Here is a 19,000-nt window from a genome sequence, read left to right on the forward strand (position 1 = left end):
GAATTTTTAGGGTCACTTATGTATACTATCATATCATCTGCAAAAAGCGATATTTCGACTTCTTCTTTTCCGATTTGTATCCCCTTGATCTCCTTTTGTTGTCTAATTGCTCTGGCTAGGACTTCAAGTACAATAGGTAGGGAGAGAGTTGGCAGCCTTGTCTAGTCCCTGATTTTAGTGGGATTGCTTCCAGCTTCTCACCATTTACTTTGATGTTGGCTACTGGTTTGCTGTATATTGCTTTTATCATGGTTAGGTATGGGCCTTGAATTCCTGATCTTTCCAAGACTTTTATCATGAATGGGTGTTGGATTTTGTCAAATGCTTTTTCAGCATCTAACGAGATGATCATGTGGTTTTTGTCTTTGAGTTTGTTTATATAATGGATTACATTGATGGATTTTCGTATATTGAACCATCCTTGCATCCCTGGGATGAAACCTACTTGGTCAGGATGGATGATTGTTTTGATGTGTTCTTGAATTCGGTTAGCGAGAACTTTATTGAGGATTTTTGCATCAATATTCATAAGGGAAATTGGTCTGAAGTTCTCTATCTTTGTTGGGTCTTTATGTGGTTTAGGTATCAAAGTAATTGTGGCTTCATAGAATGAGTTGGGTAGAGTACCTTCTGATTCTATTTTGTGGAATAGTTTGTGAAGAACTGGGATTAGATCTTCTTTGAAGGTCTGATAGAACTCTGCACTAAACCCATCTGGTCCTGGGCTTTTCTTGGTTGGGAGACTATTAATGACTGCTTCTATTTCTTTAGGGGATATGGGACTGTTTAGATCATTAACCTGATCTTGATTTAACTTTGGTACCTGGTATCTGTCTAGAAACTTGTCCATTTCATCCAGGTTCTCCAGTTTTGTTGAGTATAGCCTTTTGTAGTAGGATCTGATGGTGTTTTGGATTTCTTCAGGGTCTGTTGTTATGTCTCCCTTTTCATTTCTGATTTTGTTAATTAGAATACTTTCCCTATGCCCTCTAGTGAGTCTGGCTAAGGGTTTATCTATCTTGTTGATTTTCTCAAAGAACCAGCTTGCCCTCTAGTGAGTCTGGCTAAGGGTTTATCTATCTTGTTGATTTTCTCAAAGAACCAGCTCCTCGATTGGTTGATTCTTTGAATTGTTCTCCTTGTTTCCACTTGGTTGATTTCACCCCTGAGTTTGATTATTTCTTGCCGTCTACTCCTCTTGGGTGAATTTGCTTCCTTTCATTCTAGAGCTTTTAGGTGTGTTGTCAAGCTGCTAATATGTGCTCTCTCTAGTTTCTTTTTGGAGGCACTCAGAGCTATGAGTTTTCCTCTTAGAAATGCTTTCAATGTGTCCCATAAGTTTGGGTATGTTGTGGCTTCATTTTCATTAAACTCCAGAAAGTCCTTAATTTATTTCTTTATTCCTTCCTTGACCAAGGTATCATTGAGAAGAGTGTTGTTTAGTTTCCATGTGTGTGTTGGCTTTCTATTATTTATTTTGTTATTGAAGATCAGTCTTAGTCCATGGTGATCTGATAGGATGCATGGGACAATTTCAATATTTTTGTATATGTTGAGGCTTGTTTTGTGACCAATTATGTGGTCAATTTTGGAGAAGGTACCATGAGGTGCTGAGAAGAAGGTATATCCTTTTGTTTTAGGATAAAATGTTCTGTAGATATCTTTCAGATCCATTTGTTTCATAACCTCTGTTAGTTTCACTGTGTCCCTGTTTATTTTCTGCTTCCATGATCTGTCCATTGGTGAAAGTGGTGTGTTGAAGTCTCCCACTATTATTGTGTGAGGTGCAATGTGTGCTTTGAGCTTTACTAAAGTTTCTTTAATGAATGTTGCTGCCCTTGTATTTGGAGCATAGATATTCAGAATTAATAGTTCCTTTTGGAGGATTTTACCTTTGATGAGAATGAAGTGCCCTTCCTTGTCTTTTTTGATGACTTTGGGTTGGAAGTCAATCTTATCAGATATTATAATGGCTACTCCAGCTTGTTTCTTCATACCATTTGCTTGGAAAATTGTTTTCCAGCCTTTCATTCTGAGGTAGTGTCTATCTTTTTCTCTGAGATGAGTTTCCTGTAAGCAGCAAAATGTTGGGTCCTGTTTCTGTAGCCAGTCTGTTAGTCTATGTCTTTTTCTTGGGGAGTTGAGTCCATTGATATTAAGAGATATTAGGGAGAAGTAGTTGTTGCTTCCTTTTATTTTTGTTGTTAGCGTTGGTGTTATGTTCTTGTGGCTGTCTTCTTTTAGGTTTGTTGAGGGATTACCTTCTTGCTTTTTCTAGGACGTGGTTTCCGTCCTTGTATTGGTTTTTTTCTGTTATTATCCTTTGAAGGGCTGGATTCGTGTAAAGATAATGTGTGAATTTGGTTTTGTCGTGGAATACTTTGGTTTCTCCATCTATGTTAATTGAGAGTTTGGCTGGGTATAGTAGCCTGGGCTGGAATTTGTGTTCTCTTAGTTTCTGTATAACATCTGTCCAGGCCCTTCTGGCTTTCATAGTCTCTGGTGAAAAATCTGGTGTGATTCTGATAGGCTTGCCTTTATATGTTACTTGACCTTTTTCCCTTACTGCTTTTAGTATTCTATCTTTATTTAGTGCATTTGTTGTTCTGATTATTATGTGTGGGAAGGAATTTCTTTTCTGGTCCAGTCTATTTGGAGTTCTGTAGGCTTCTTGTATGTTCATGGTCATCTCTTTCTTTAGGTTTGGAAGTTTTCTTCTATAATTTTGTTGAAGATGTTTTCTGGTCCTTTGAGTTGAAAATCTTCATTCTCATCTACTCCTATTATCCGTAGGTTTGGTCTTCTCATTTTGTCCTGGATTTCCTGGATGTTTTGAGTTAGGATCTTTTTGAATTTTGTATTTTCTTTGATTGTCGTGCCGATGTTCTCTATGGAGTCTTCTGCACCTGAGATTCTCTCTTCCATCTCTTGTATTCTGTTGCTGATGCTCGTATCTATGGTTCCAGATTTCTTTCCTAGGGTTTCTATCTCCAGCGTTGCCTCAATTTGGGTTTTCTTCATTGTCTCTACTTCCCTTTTTAGGTCTTGGATGGTTTTATTCAATTCCATCACCTGTTTGGTCTGGTTTTCCTGCAATTCTTTTTTTTTTTTTTTTTGGTTTTTCGAGACAGGGTTTCTCTGTGTAGCCCTGGCTGTCCTGGCACTCACTTTGTAGACCAGGCTGGCCTCGAACTCAGAAATCCACCTGCCTCTGCCTCCCGAGTGCTGGGATTAAAGGCGTGCGCCACCACGCCCGGCTCCTGCAATTCTTTAAAGGATTTTTGTGCTTCCTCTTTAATGTCTTCTACCTGTTTAGCAGTGTTCTCCTGTATTTCTTTAAGTGTGTTATTAAAGTCCTTCTTGATGTCCTCTACCATCATCATGAGATATGCTTTTAGATCCGGGTCTAGCTTCTCTGGTGTGTTGGGGTGCCCTGGACTGGGCGAAGTGGGAGTGCTGGGTTCTGATGATGGTGAGTGGTCTTGGTTTCTGTTAGTAAGATTCTTACGTTTACCTTTCGCCATGTGGTAATCTCTGGGGTTAGTTGTTATCATTGTCACTGTTTAAAGATTGGAGCAGACGCTGTGTTCCACTCACCAGAAGTCTTAAGTTCCTGTGGCGGGTGTCGTGGGTAGCTGGCGGGTGTCAGCTGTCCCTGGGCCCTAGCTACCCTGTGCTGGTCAGACCAGAAGAGGCTTGTGGCCCTACTCAGGCCGGTTTTCTGCCTCCCCAACCAAAGCAGTCTCAGGTCCCGTGTGATTGGACTGGAGCAGAAGCTGTGTTCCACTCACCAGAAGTCTCAAGATCCTGTGGCGTGTGTTGTGGGTAGCTGGCCGGTGTCAGCCAACCCTTCGTCCCAGCCACCCCGGTGCTGGTCCGACAGGAAGAGGCCTGTGGCCCCACCCTGTTTTTTTTTTTTTTTATTGTTATTTTGTTTTGTTTTGTTTGTTTGTTTGAGACAAGGTTTCTCTGTGTAACCCTGGCTGTCCTGGAACTCACTCTGTAGATTGGGTTGGCCTGGAATTCAGAGATCTGCCTGCCTCTGCCTCTGCCTCTGCCTCTGGAATGTTGAGATTAAAGGTGTGGGCTACTACCATCTTGAATCCATTTTTAAGATCATCTAGAATCCTTTTCCCATCTGGGTTGCTCCTACATCCTTTGGATGCCCATGTCTGTCTTCGACAGCTCTTTTCTCTCCTCCATGCATCTAGAGGTCAAGCATCCACCCTTTAGCCTTCTCTATTCAGTCTGCTCCCTGGAAGTGCTTTACTGCCTCCTTTGTGATGCCCACATGTTGGTGGATGTCAAATTTGTTTCTATTCCTAAAGTCCCAGTTCCTCCTCACCTCTTCTTGGCTGCCAAGTATGCATCTCAAACTTAATCTAAAATAAAAATTGTTGACTTTCTCACCTAAACCTGCTATTCAGTGTTATCCTTCCTAGTAACTGTTCCCCTAGCCACACAATTGCTGTATTTGTTTCTTTAATATCTCCATGACCTGCTGGTAATGACTTAAGAAAGATGTAGTTTGGCTCCTTGCTTAAGTCCATTATGGTGGGGTAGGCATGTTTAAGTTCATGGCTGTAGGAAGTTCATGATGGAGACTTCCTGATAGCATGGCAGACCAGAAAGAAGAGAGGCTGCTGGAGTCAAGGGCAAAGCTACAACGTTGGGCCAGCTCCAAGTGATCTACTTCTATCAAGAAACTTTCCCTGGAAGGTATCACAGACTTACAGAATGGTGGCATCAATTAGAGAATAAGTACTGAAACCATGAGCTTTGGATTCAAATAACAATATTCTACCCCAACCTGTAAGAGCTCAAGGCCATCACATAACAGAAAAATACACTTAGGGGCTGAAGCAATAGCTCAGTAGTTAAGAGCAATGGCTGCTTTCCAGAGGACCTGGGTTTAATTTCCAGCACCTATCTAGTGGCTCACAACCATCTTTAACTTGAATTTCAGGGTTATGCAATTTCCTTTCTGGCTTTCAAGGGTACTACATGCATGTGGTTGTGCATAGTCAGACATTCAGTCAAAACACCCATATAATAATGATAATGATAATAACAACATCAGCTATAATGATAAAGTTAGTCCAATTTCAAGAGTATTCATAATCTTGGGTTAGTGAAATAGTTCAGTGGGTAAAGTGCTTGCCAGGTAAACATGACCTGAGTTCAATCCCTGGAACCCATTGAAATATGGAAGAAGAGAATTAATTCCACAAAGCTCTCCTGTGATTTTCACATATGTGCCACAGCATGTGCACATACCTACCATGAATATAGTACACACACAAATCATACATATAAATAAAAAAGATATGCATAATTATAACGGGTTCAACACAATCCGAAGACAAAAGTCTCTACTGACATTCAAGGCTGTAAGCTCTTAGCTGTAAGTTTCTGTTAAATCAGTGAGAAAGACACATAGCTTCCATGTACAATGGTACAGAATAAACATTAGCATTTCCAGGAGGAGGGACAGAAGGATGCTAAGAAAAGATTGGATCAAAGCAAGACAAAAGCACAGAAGGGCAACCATGAAATCTTGTAGCTCCATGGCTAGTATTCAGAGCATATGGTGGCATAATGGGAGCTCTAATGGGTGAGGAACCTGTCCCTACCACCCTGCCTCCTGTAGCTGTTTCCCTTGGCAAATGATTTATGTTCCTAGAACCTACCACATCCTGTGGTCTCCATTGCAATTTAGATTTCTCCCTCAAAGCTTTATCCATAGCCTTGTCATGGGCTCTCTGCACTATATAGGTTCTCAAATTTTCTTTGCATTCTGTGTGACTTAAAAAATCAATATTCAGGGTGGATGGGCTGGAAAGATGGCTCAGTGGGTAAGAGCACTTGTTCTTGCAGGGGACTAGGGTTTAATTCTCAGCAATCACACAGTGGGCTCAACTCCATAACTCCAATTCAATGGTATTGATATCTTCTGATCTCTGGGGTCACTAGGCACATACGTGGTACACAGACACACATGCACGGAAAACATTCACACATATTTGTGAATGAGAATGGTGTCCATATGCTCATATATTTGAATGCTTGGTCCCCAGTTAGTGGAACTGTTTGTGAAGGGTTAGGAGGTGTGGCCCTGTTGGGGGAGATGTATCACCGGTGGTGGGCTTTGAGGTTTCAAAAGCTCATGTTAGGCTCAGTCTCTCTCTCTCTCTCTCTCTCTCTCTCTCTCTCTCTCTCTCTCTCTCTCTCTCTCTCTCTCTCTCTGCCTGCTGTTAATCCCATTAGGTGAGAATTAAGATCACTACCACTCTTTTGAGCCAACTTTGAAGCAAGCTTGGTTTTTATTGTGGTGCACCTGAGAGCTGACCAGTGACTGCCTTCTAAGTCCAGTTAGAGAGAGAATCCTTAGCCTTGTTTCTTAGGAAACAAGGATTTACTCCTTTAAGGAGTAAAATCATGAGTAGTAGTTACAAAGTAGGTTTACAGAAATGAGAGAATGGAGCAGTAAGAAAGTACAGAAAAATCTCAAAAAACAAAACAAAACAGCAACCACAATCTCCCAAACAACAAAAAAAAACCTAACTAACTAACTACTAACTAACTAAACCAAACCAAACCAAACCAAAACTGTTAAGTTTCAAGCTCAGGACAAGCAGCTGAAGTACCTATTTAACATATCAAAGTGAACCTGGCCTCCAGGTTCTCCCAGTATCCCTCAGTCCTTACCTGTTACAGAGTATAGCTGGCATAACTCACCCTCTAACCTGAACCCCAGAGGCTGGGCAGCCCTTCCCCAGAGGCTCTTCCCTATATAATCCAGAAATTTTGGTTTCCCCCTTTTTTGTACCTTTAGCCTCCTGTCTGCTATTCTTGGTTCCCCTCTCTCCTTTTCCCTCCCCTTCTCCCCACATAGCTCAGGGTCATGACCACTCTGGACTCTCCCAAATCTGTCTGACTCTGGCGATGCTCTCCCACATATTTGTAATAAACGTTCTCGTCCACCATTCCTAGGAGCAGACATGTCCTTTCCTTTCTTTTTTATTTCGTTTGGTTTATTCGAAAAACAGAACAAAACAGCAACAAAACCCTAGCTACCATTATGTGGTCACTGACTGAGGGAGTGCTTAGAGAGAGTTAGGAGTGCTAAGAGACAGGAGTGCTTCAAGAGGGTTAGGATATTCTCAAAAACAAATCACAGTCAGAGGGTCAGAGGAAGGGGCATGCCAGGTTCCAGGAAACAGAGACTTAAAAACAGAAACTCAGTTCTTACAGGACATGGAAACTTATTTTTAATAATACAACAAAATAGGTCCTGTCTTCAAAATGGAGTCAGGCAGATTCCTCACTGCCTTTGGGTCAGAATGTAAAGTTGTCAGCTATTTTTCCAGTGCCATGCCTCTCTGCTTCCTGCCAATATGACCATGGACTAGCCCTCTAAAACTATAAGCAAGTCCCCGATTAAAAGCTTTGTTTTATAAGGGTTACCTTGGTCATGGTGTCACAGCCATGGAACACTGAAGAAGTTGGTACCAGGGACTGAAATACGATGTCCACGTTATCTGTTGGAGAAACATGGAAGACATTGGGACTTTGGACTAGAAAAGAAGTTGAAGGCTTTAAGACGAGCTTAATGGATAAGAGCATTGAAAACAGTGGTGCTGAGGGAAATGTGGACTGGGATGATCCAGCTTAAGGGGTTTCAGAGGGAAGGTTATTCTCAGCTGACTTAGAGACTGTTATTCTGATACTTTGGTAAAGAATGTGGCTGCTTTTTGCCCTTGGGCTAAAAGTGTGCTGGAGCCAAAATCGAAACTAATACCATTGGCAGAAGAGATTTCAAGACAGCCTAATATTGACTGTATTTCATAGCTATTAATGGTCAGTTTTACACAGACTGTAATGAAAAGAAGCAAGAGATCCAAAGAAAAATAAAAAATGTACAGTTGAGGATAAAAGGAGCAGCAGGAAATGTCACGTTAGAGCCAAATCCTGAGCTCAAGGAGACAAAAAGCTTAAAGGAAGGCCTGAAACAAAATGGAATAAAGGGAGTGGTGTCCTCAGAGCAAGACCCTAATGAAGTGGGAACTTAAGGGTTCTTTGGAAAGTTGATTGGATGGTGTTTTGCTGGGGAAAACACATGAATGAATATTTAGCTGAAGCGGACACAGGTGAAAGGATGTTCTGCTAAAGCAAGCATGTGAAAGGACACTTGATAAGAGATTCTTTGCTAACAACACACATGTATCCATCTACTTTACATTGTGTAGTTGAGCTGCATTTGTCAGAACTCCATAGAGAGAAACTTCTGGTCATGTGCTGCAGTTTCTTGTGCTTCCTCAGACTCGGGTTGATTGGTAGAGCGATGTTAGCTGAGACAGATGCACTTGCTGAGGCAAGATCCCTGGGGGACACGTGATGTTTGGAGGGTATAAATAAGACTTGTGGGCAGTGATGGAGGCTGAACTTGGCTTGCTTATAGAGTTAGATTTGCAACAGTTGTGGGTCTCAAGTCTTTGCTGATCTTCATTTCCATGAGAGAGGCAACTAACATCTCCTGGTGTCCCTCCAGGTCCCCCCTGCTGACTTGAGAGGATGCTGAGGCCTGGCTGTCTCTGCTAGGCAGTGCCACCACTGCTGATTTGTGTTTGCTATGCCGATTCTACTGAACTGTATTTCTGGTGTATCTGTGAAGTGTTTGTGAGTGGATCTAGCTGCTGCTACTAACCTATGAGCTAAACTGCCAATTTCCAGACAACATAGACAGGAGTTTCTCCAAAGAACCTTTCTAAACAGGTCCACTCCCCCCTTATCCTTTCTTTTCCACTATCTCTGGTGAGTGATGGCCTAAAAGAGAGGATAAAGTGTTTAAAAACCATCATTAAAAATAGGTTTTGAAAAAATTAAAATTATACCCTAAGTCCTGAGCATAAGGAGACAAAAAGCTTAAAGAAATTCTAAGCTCAAGGAGATGAAAAGGTTAAAGAAAGCCTGATTCAAAATACAATAAGGGAGTGGTGTCCTTATAAGGGGTAGCAAGACCCCACCTAGTGTAGCTTACAATGTGTGAAAAGGAATGAAAGAAAATCTTATGCAGCAAAGGAGGCCATCAACAACAGAAAGCTGGTACAAATGTAATTCAAAGAGGGGACCAGGTTCCACATATGTGATTCTAGCTTTATCAAGGCAGATATGGGAAAGGGGTTGTAGATTCTTTGGTGGTTAAGCAAAGTGAGGTATGTGGCAGGAACATTCCTCCATGGAGGCTCAAAGAGGCCATTAGTTGAAGCTATGAAGATGAAGGTCTAGATTGTGCTGGAGACCTAAGATGTTGGAGATTCCAGAGCTGTGAGACCCACCACAGAGAACAGGCTGGCCTCAAACTCACACAGATCTGCTTGCCTCTACCTACAAAGTGCTGGGATTAAAGGTGTGAGCCACTACTACCTGACTGATGGTTTTCACTCTTGGTTTGGTTCAATATTTCTTCATTATGTTCCCTTTCTTCCCTTTTGGAATGGTAACGTATATTTTGTACCATTATATATTGAAATTATATTATTTGCTTTTTGCTTTTGCTTTTACATGGGGTTATAGTGAAGAGACTACCTTGAGTCTCTAAAGAGACTTTGGACTTTATTAAGCAGTCTTGAGACTGTGAAAGACAATCGTTACTTTTGAAGTCAGACTAATGCATTTTACATTACGATATAGGTACAAGGTTATGGAGTCCAGGGAGTAGAATGTGGTGGTTTGAGTGAGAATGACTCTTATTGGCTCATATACCTGAATTCTTGGTCCCCAGCTAGTGGAATTGTTTAGGGATGACTAGGGGGCATGACCTTGTTTGGAGAAAATTTGTTACTGGGAGTAAGCTTTGAAGTTTCAAAAGCCCATATCGGGACCTGTAGATCATGATGTAAGGCCATTAACTAGTTGTTCAGTGCTATTTCTCTCTGCTTCCCAAAATGAGGATCATAGACTAATACTCTGAAATTGTAAGCAAGGCCCAAAGAAATGCTTTGTTTTCTAAGAGTTGTCTTGGTCATGATGACTTTTTATAACAATAGAACCAGTAACTAAGACAACATAATATCAACACCTGTCTTGCATCAGGGTCTGATACAGCTTTATTCACAGATGAAATAAATCTTAGTTAAAAAAAAAAAATCAGTGAAGGCTTCTCCAGAGCCTTGTATAATCTTTGTAAATGAGAATTGGTCCTTCCTCCTCAACTTTGTCCCAAGGTCTTAAAAGCCATTAAGCAACATCATTCTATAGTAGTATCATTAAAGTGAATCTGTTCTTGTATATCAGAGTACCACCCTTCACCTAGCAACTGGTCTTTTACTATATCCACCCCCCTTGCTCTCTTTTACTGTTCAATATCCATGGCTACCCCCCTCCATCATGTTAACTATTGAAATTACAGACTGGCTTCTAATCACCAATCTCTTCTCTTCTTGGGGAACAATTCTATTTAGAGTAGCTCTATTATTTAGAAGTTGTTTCACATAAGGTGAGTGAATCTCATATAAAATCAAGACCTTTAAAAAACTCTTTAGATCTATCATTTCTGTAGTATGACATCCTATCTCATTATAATCTTGTTCCACACCATTAGCAGCATATGCCATATGACTGCTAGGAAAGCTGATGGTGATCTTGGATCCCTGGGCTGCCTCTCCTCTAACTCTGGCAGCACTGGCTGTTCCCCTCTCTTCCTCTCCCCTCCTGTCCCTTCCTTTCCCTTCCCTTTCCTTTTTCCCCCAGTGCTAGTGGTTGAATCCAGGATGTTATGCATGCTTGGCAGTGATCTATCACTGGGAGGTATTCCAGCTCATGCTTTTGCTATTTTATAGTGTGTTCTTGGACAGAAACTGAACTGATTATTTGAAGAGACAACTCATCCATGTCATTCTCATGCTCCAAACTTGTTAGGTTTCCAATTCTGTAGTATGGGTTGTAGAGACCTTCCTGACTGCTTGCTACTTTGCTCTGTAGCCTTGTTTCCTAGCCTCCTTCTCTTTTCATCTTCCTGGGGCCTACCTGAACTGACTTTCTGTGACTTAATTTTGTCTCATATCTTTCTCTGCCTTGTTCCTTCCTGGCAATGTCTGTTCCTCTATATCCCTGCTCTTGCTTATTGAATTCCTTCTTTCATGTTTTCTCTTTACTCACACTCAAACCAGTCCTTCTACCATGCTATCTCCATATCCTCAAATGTGTGCTTGGCTGCTGTGCTTGCAGCTAAGCCCCACAAAGGCAGCTCTTTCATTTCTATTGCTCATCACTGTCTCTCTTTACCCCATAAGAACCAGTGAATGAGTAACCTGCATACATTCTCCTTCCTTCTAGAGATGCAATGATAGATCTTGCTTCTTTTGGACAGACAACATAAAGCAAAATTTTCATAATTTTTAGTTTAATTGAATGAGAAAAAGCCAGCTTTGTATGGATGTATGTTTTGTTTTTGAATGTTAGATAAATGTTGGCTTCACAGTTGCAAATGATTCTAATAGAGTTCTAATGAAATAGAAGGAACACCGAGAAAGATTGTTGACATGTTCAGTCTTGAAAGTACCATAGTCTTCACAGTAATTTAAAATTTAATTAGCTAGGCAAGAAATTCAAACACACAACATAAGAAGGAAGTAACATCCTTTCTCCTCTCTTTTTAAGCGAGTGATTGCTATATTTTAATCAATCTGCTTTAACATGTATTCTCAGTTCATATTTTTAAAGCTTTGTTTATGTTATTTTATGTATTTAAGTGCTTTTTCTGCATACTAGAAGAGGACATTGGATCTCATTATAGATGGTTGTAATCCATCATGTACTTTCTGGGAATTGAACTCAAGACCTTTAGAAGAGCAGAGCAGCCAGTACTGGTCCTTAACCATGAAGCCATATCTCCAGCCCCTCATTTCATTTTTAGGACAAAGTAGAGTGTATAGTTTTATAATCCTTTTAGAGATAAGGAAGTTGAGCTTTGGAGAATTTCCATGTTCACCACAGGTCAAGTAAGGACAGAACTGGAACACAGTCACTGGCTTCACTCCTGAAACTCATGCTCTTTATTCATCCTTAAATTCCTTCCTGTGGGTAACACTATGGGGAGAATTTCCTAGGTACACTTGAATTATTTTTATGGGCTATCGAAATTCTCATTTAAAAATGAAATTGGATCTTTGCATCTAAAAACAGCACAGCAGGGATCTCTAACCCAAGAGATGGAATTATCTGATGAGCCATGAATTGGAGAGTTGATTCTCTTTTGAAAAATATTGTCTGCAAAGTGCATTATTGGTGCAGCTAACCCCAGCTGGACACAGAGCTGCACAGTGTAGGAAAGATGTCAAAGGAAAGGCTCTTGCTCCATATGATCTCTGACAATGGCAGGCTACCACACAGACTGGACTTTACTCTGTGCCAGTTAGACTTCTCCACATAGCAAACTCTATGTCAGCACACTCTTCCCATTTAAAAAAATGAAAGTATGTGATATGGTCAAAATCATCTGCTGGTGTCAGATAAAGGTGTAATGGAAGGCCTATCTGCTTAGGTGCTCCAGCCCCATTGGATATTTCCCCTCTGATCCACATAGGAGACACAGGAGAGAGGTGAAGCTACTGGGAATGAAACCATTTCACTTATTCTGCTTGTTCTCCAGTGAATGAAAGTGAGCTCAAAGAGAAGTGAGACAGGGTCAGTAAATGTCTCAGTGTGTAAAGGTTCCTGATACTTGATGACCTAAGTTTTATCCCTGAGAGATGGTGAGTGAAAGGAGAGAATTGGCTCCTGAAAGTTGTTTCCTCTCCTGCATATTTGTTTCATATGTATATATATATATATATACACACACACACACACATATACACACACATACACTAAATTTATAAAAAAAATAAAAAGAGGTCTGAAGCAATGGCTCAGGGGTTAAGAGCACTGACTGCTCTTCCAGGAGACTCAGGTTCAGTTCCCTGCCCTCACATGGCAGCTCATAAATGGCTGGAATTCCAAGATCTGAGACCCTCACACAGTCATACATGCAGGCAAAACACCTGTGGAAAGCCTTCTGGGGGCCGCTTCACAGGAATCTGACATTGGCCAAGCACAAGGAAATGGTTTTCTGCCAGGAATCTGACATTGGCCATCACAAGGAAGTAAGTTTTCACAAGACTCTAACTTCAGGCTATAATAGGGAAGTAGGTTAAGGCAGGAATTTTAATCTTAGGGTAGAACAGAAGAAGTAGGCTTCAGGCAAGATTTTGGGCTTGGACAAGGAAGTGGGCTCAAGTATTTTGGTTATTATGACAAGCCCTTTTAAATAACTGTCACAGGAGTAATCACTGGACTTTGCTTACTATCTTGCTAGTTCCTTATTGTACTACTTGTCCTTAATACTTGCATGTAATTAAAATGCTATAAAAGCAGACTGGGAAAATTAAATTTGCCTTCAGTCTTAACATTGACTGGGGTCATGCTACAATGTTGTCTGTCTTTTTTCCTTTTAATCCTCACTCCTGTGCTAGAGAACCAGTTGACTGACAGAGCAGGCTTGGTCAAACACCAATGCACAGAAAATAATAAATCCTTATAAAAAATTAAAAAGAAAAAGTGTCTCAGTGAAATCAGGTGGAATGCACACCACAGGCAGCAGATGTCAACGGCAGCCTGCTTTTCTTAAAAAAGCTGCTTGTTCACTCTAGTTTTAAACTACTACATTAAAATAAGTTTTTAAAAAAGATTTATTTATTTATTTATTTTACATATATGAGTACATTGCCATTGTCTTCAGACACACCAAAGGAGGGTATTGAATCCTATGGTTGTGAGGCATTGTGTGGTTGCTGGGAATTGAACTCAGGACCTCTGGAAGAATAATCAGTGCTCTTAACCTCTGCTTCATCTCTCCAGCCCCACAAAATAAAATTAAAATGTCTTTTTGTTTATTTCCTGAGACAGTTTTCTGTGTCTGTCCTGGAACTTGCTCTGTAGACCAGGCTAGCCTTAAGCTCATAGAAATACTCCTGCTTTTGTGCTATTATCACCTGGCTAAAAATTATCTTAATTGAAAATTAATTATGATATGGAGCTTGTGGTAATTTGATAGATTACACTAAGCAGGGGAAACAGTTCTAAATCAATCAATCAATCTCTCCCCACTGACACACATTTTCATCAGAAATCTTTTGAGGTACTCTGAGGCTAAAAAATCAAACTGACTAACCAACCAACCAATCAGCCACCAAAAGTACCTGCCAATTCAAATGGCTTTGGATGGTTGTAATCACACTTGGATACAGTGTAGCATTTCTTGGCAAAGCCAGATGCACCTTGGGAATGCTTACCGCACCCTCTTGGTAATATTTTTATTTTTAAGATTTTACTTAGCTTTGTTAAAAGGTATAATTGCCACATTAAAATTGTATATATTAAGCTGGAAGTGATGGAACATGCTTAAGATCCCAGCACTTGGGAGTGAAGGCGAGAGGATCAGGGGTTCAAGACCATCATCGGCTGAATAGTGAATTAAAGGCCTGTCTGGACCTCACAAGACCCTGACTTAAAAAAAAAAGCATATATATGTTTTGTTATATGTATACATAGTGAAATGGTTATCTAAGGTGATTAGCATATTTATTTCCTCCACAGTTATCCCTTTTTGTGTGTGTATGTGTGTGGTGGGAACTTTTTTCTTCATTAATTAATTTATTCATTTTATATCCTTATCACAACCCCACTCCCTTCTGTCCTCCCAGTGACACCTTCACAAGCCCCCTCCCTAATTCAGCCTGTAGATTGTAGCCTGGTTATCCTGTATTTTATGGCTAATATCCACTTATAAGTGAGTACATATCATGCTTCTCTTTCTGGGTCTGGATTACCTCACTCATGATATTTTCTAGCTCCATCCATTTGCTTGTAAATTTCATGATGTCTTTGTTTTTAATAGCTGAGTAATATTCCATTGTATAAATGTACCACACTCTTTTAATCCATCCTTTTGTTGAGGGACATCTAGGTTGTTTTCAGTTTCTGGGTATAATGAATAAAGCAGCTATGAACAGTTGAGCAAGTGTCCTTGTGGTATGGTGGAGTATCTTTTTGCTATATGCCTAGGAGTGGAATAGGTGAGTCTTGTGGTAGAACTATTTGAAGTTGTCTGAGAAACTGCCAAATTGATTTCCAAAGTAGCTGTAGAAATTTGCACTCCCACCAGCCATGAAGGAGTGTACCTCTTTCTCCACATCCTCAAGAGCGAGCGCTGTCACCTGAGTTTTTGATCTTAGCTATTCTGACAGGTATAAGATGGAATCTCAAAGGCATTTTGATTTGCATTTCCCCGATGACTAAGGATATTGAACATTTCTCTAAGTGCTTTGTGGCCATTAGAGATTCCTCTGCTGAGAATTCTCTGTTTAGCTCTATATCCCATTTTTTAATTGAATTATTTTGTTTGTTAGTGTATAATTTCTTGAAATTTTTTTTATACATTTTGGATATTAGTCCTCTGTTAGATATACGTTTGGTGAAGACCTTTTCCCACTGTCCTGCTGCTGCTTTGTCCTGTTGATGGTGTCCTTTGCTTTACAGAAGCTTTTCAGTTTCATTTAGCTATTCTGTTTTTCCATATGAAGTTGAGAATTGCTCTTTCAAGGTCTGTAAAGAATTGAGTTGGAATTTTGATGGGAACTGTATTGAATCTGTAGATTGCTTTTGGTAAAAATGGCCATTTCACTATGTTAACCCTCCAATCCGTGAGAATGGGAGATCTTTACATCTTCTGAAATTTTCCTCAATTTCTTTCTTCAGAGACTTGAGGTTCTTGTCATACTTGTCTTTCTCTTGCTTGCTTAGAGTTACACCAAGATATTTCATATTATTTGTGGCTATTGTTAAAGGTGTTGTTTCCCTAATTTCTTTCTCAGCCTGTCTATGGTTTATATAAAAGAAAACTACTGATGTTTTTAAAAGTTAATTTTGTATCTAGCCACTTTGCTTAAGGTGTTTATCAGCTATAGAAGTTATCTTGTAGAATTTTTGGGGTCCAAAGAGAGAAGATGAAGCAGATAATGTTTGAAATCTTTAATACCCCAGTCACGTGCGTACATGGCCATTCAGGCAGAACTGTTCTTGTATGTATCTGGGCACACAACTGGCATTGTCATGGACTCTGGTGACAGGGTCATGAATACAATGCCCATCTATAAGAACTACTCACCCTTCCCCACACCATCTTGCTTCTGAACCTGGCTGGTTGGGACCTGATATACTATCTCATGTAGGTGCTGACTGAGCAGGGCTACAGTTTTACCACCACTGCGGAGAGGGAAGTTGTTTATGACATTAGGGAGAAGCTGTCCTATGTTGCCCTGGATTTTGAGCAAAGACATCAACTGCAGCATTCTCCAGTTCCTTGAAGTATAGTTATGAGCTGCCAGATGTGCAGGTGATCACCATCAGCAATGAGTGATTCTGGAGTCCAAAGGCTCCCTTCTAGCCTTTCCTACTGGGCATGGAGTCCTGTGGCTTCCATGAGACCTTCAACCCCATCATGAAGTGCGATGTGGACATCAGCAAAGACCTGTGTGCCAGTACAGTGCTGTCTGGTGGTACCACCATGTATCTAGGCATTGTTGACAGGATGCAGAGGGATAACACCCAGTACAATGAAGATTAAGATTATTGCTCCCACAGGGTCCCCAATGGAGGAGATAGAGAAAGGACCCAAGGAGCTGAAGGGGTTTGCAGCCCTATAGGAGTAACAACAGTATGAACCAACCAGTACCCCCAGAGCTCCCAGGGACTCAACCAAAGAGTACACATGGAGGGACCCATGGCTCTAGCCACATACATAGCAGAGGATGGCCTTGTGGGACATCGATGGGAGGAGAGGCCCTTGGTCCTGTGAAGGCTCGATGCCCCAGTGTAGGGGAATGCCAGGAAAGGGAAGTGGGAGTGGGTGAGTTAGTGAGCAGGGGGAGGGGGGATGAAATAGGGAGGTTTTTGGAGGGGAAATGAGGAAAGGGGATAACATTTGAAATGCAAATAAAGAAAATAATCTAGTAAAAAAGAAATAATAAAAAAAAAAAAGAAAAAGAAAAAAGAAAGACTGTTGCTCCCCTCGAGTGCAAGTACTCAGTTTGGATTAGTGGCTCCATGCTGGCCTCACTGTTCACTTTCCAGTAGATGTGGATCAACAAGCAGGAGTATGGCAAGCCAGACCCTTCCATTATCCACCCTCACTGCTTCGTAGAAGGACTGAGCAGGTGCCAGGCATCTGCTGCATGAGCTGATGTGAAGCATCAATTTGCCCAGGCAAATGCGTACACCTTATCTAGTCTCATGAAACTGGAATAAATAAGCCTTTGAAAAAGAAAAGAAATACAAACTTGAAGCTTGTATCTGGTATCAGCACTGGACCGTAGCACTTGTTGCTGAGTTTTGACCTTGTACTCAGGTTAACAGTTCCCTTGGTATAAGTTTAACACCCTGTGCATATCTTGATTTAGCCATAATCCATGTGGCTCGGGCCCTTGGTGGCTGAGGAGAGCACACTGTGGATGAGAAATCCCCAGCCTGGTAGATCTGTGTGAGCACCAAGTAGTGATGGTCTGTGCAGGGTGTTAACCGACCACAGACTTCCAGGCTTTCCTGAGTCTGAGAAGAGTTCCTGGACCAGTTACCACTTCCATCTTGCTGGTCTATGAGAGTGAGAATCCGAGCCTTAGGGCCCAGTTTCCGTGTTCTTTTTTGTTTTTGTTTTCCCCTTCTGACTGACATGGGTTGTTACTTGACTCAAATAGGGAACATTTTCATTAACACCAGTAAATGTATCCATCCTTTTATGTAAGGTTTTTTGCATTCAAGTCTTTATGAAATGACAAATTTTGGTTTTCTGCTGTTCAGTGAGAATATTAGGCCCCAGCAATGTACAGAAAATAAAAATAAAATTGTGTACAGAAAAATAAAAGTGCTAAAGTACCAAACCAAAAAAAAAAAAAAAACCCAAAAAAACAACAAGAAAAAAAAAAGAATTTTGGTGTCTCTTACATATATTATCATATCATCTGTGAATGACAATACTTTGACTTCTTTCTTTCCAATTTATATCCCTTTGATCTCCTTCAGTTGTCTTATTGCTCTGGCTAGAACTTCAAGAACTATATTGGATAGATAGGGAGAGATTAGGCAGCCCTGTCTTGTCCTGGTTTTAGTGGAATTGTTTTAAGTTTCTCTACATTGAATTTGATGTTGGCTTTTGGCTTGCTGTATATTGCATTTTTATGTTTAGATATGCACCTTGTATCCCTGATCTCTTCAAGACTTTAATCATGAAAGGGTGTTGGATTTTGTCAAAGACTTTTTAAGCATCTAATGAGATGATTATGTGACTTTTTCTTTCAGTTTGTTTATATGATGGATTACATTGATGGATTTTCATATATTGAATCATCTCTTCATCGCTGGGATGAAGCCTACTTGATCATAGTGGATGATGTTTTTGATGTATTCTTTGATTCGGTTTGTGAGTATTTTATTATTTTTGCATCAATGTTCATAAGGGAAACTGGTCTGAAATTCATTTTCTTTGTTGAGTCTTTGTGTGGTTTATGTGTCAGGATGACTATGGTCTTATAGAGTGAGTTTGGCAATATTCCTCTGTTTCTATTTTGTGGAATAGTTTGAAATAGTTTAAAATCTATTCTCTTAGCAACCTTCAAGTACAAAATCCATTGCTATCAATTCTAGGGAGCTTGTTATATAATAGAGCATCCTGTCTAACTGAGATTTCTACCCTATAAGCAATGGCTCCCCATCCTCCTTGGCTCCTGGGAACCTGCCCTCTACTCACTGCTGCCGTGAGCTCTACTTTTAGATTCCATATGTGATTTGATAGTGTGGCATTTCCTTCCTGTTCCTGGCTTCTTTCATTTAGCATAGTGTCTATTGGTTCATTCACATTTGAGTGAATGTCAAGATGTCCTTCTTCATAAAGGATAAGCTGTATCCT

The 19,000-nt window shown here is 40.5% G+C and overlaps 1 pseudogene; it reads left to right on the forward strand.

Annotated features, from left to right (window-relative positions):
• The first annotated feature begins 16,043 nt into the window (after positions 1–16,043).
• Positions 16,044–17,277, forward strand: LOC110289751 (actin, cytoplasmic 2 pseudogene; annotated as a pseudogene).
• Positions 17,278–19,000: the final 1,723 nt, after the last annotated feature.

Source organism: Mus caroli, unplaced genomic scaffold (assembly GCF_978045245.1).
Source record: "Mus caroli unplaced genomic scaffold, Mus_caroli_1 scaffold_2, whole genome shotgun sequence".
In the NCBI taxonomy this organism is placed as follows: domain Eukaryota; kingdom Metazoa; phylum Chordata; class Mammalia; order Rodentia; family Muridae; genus Mus; species Mus caroli.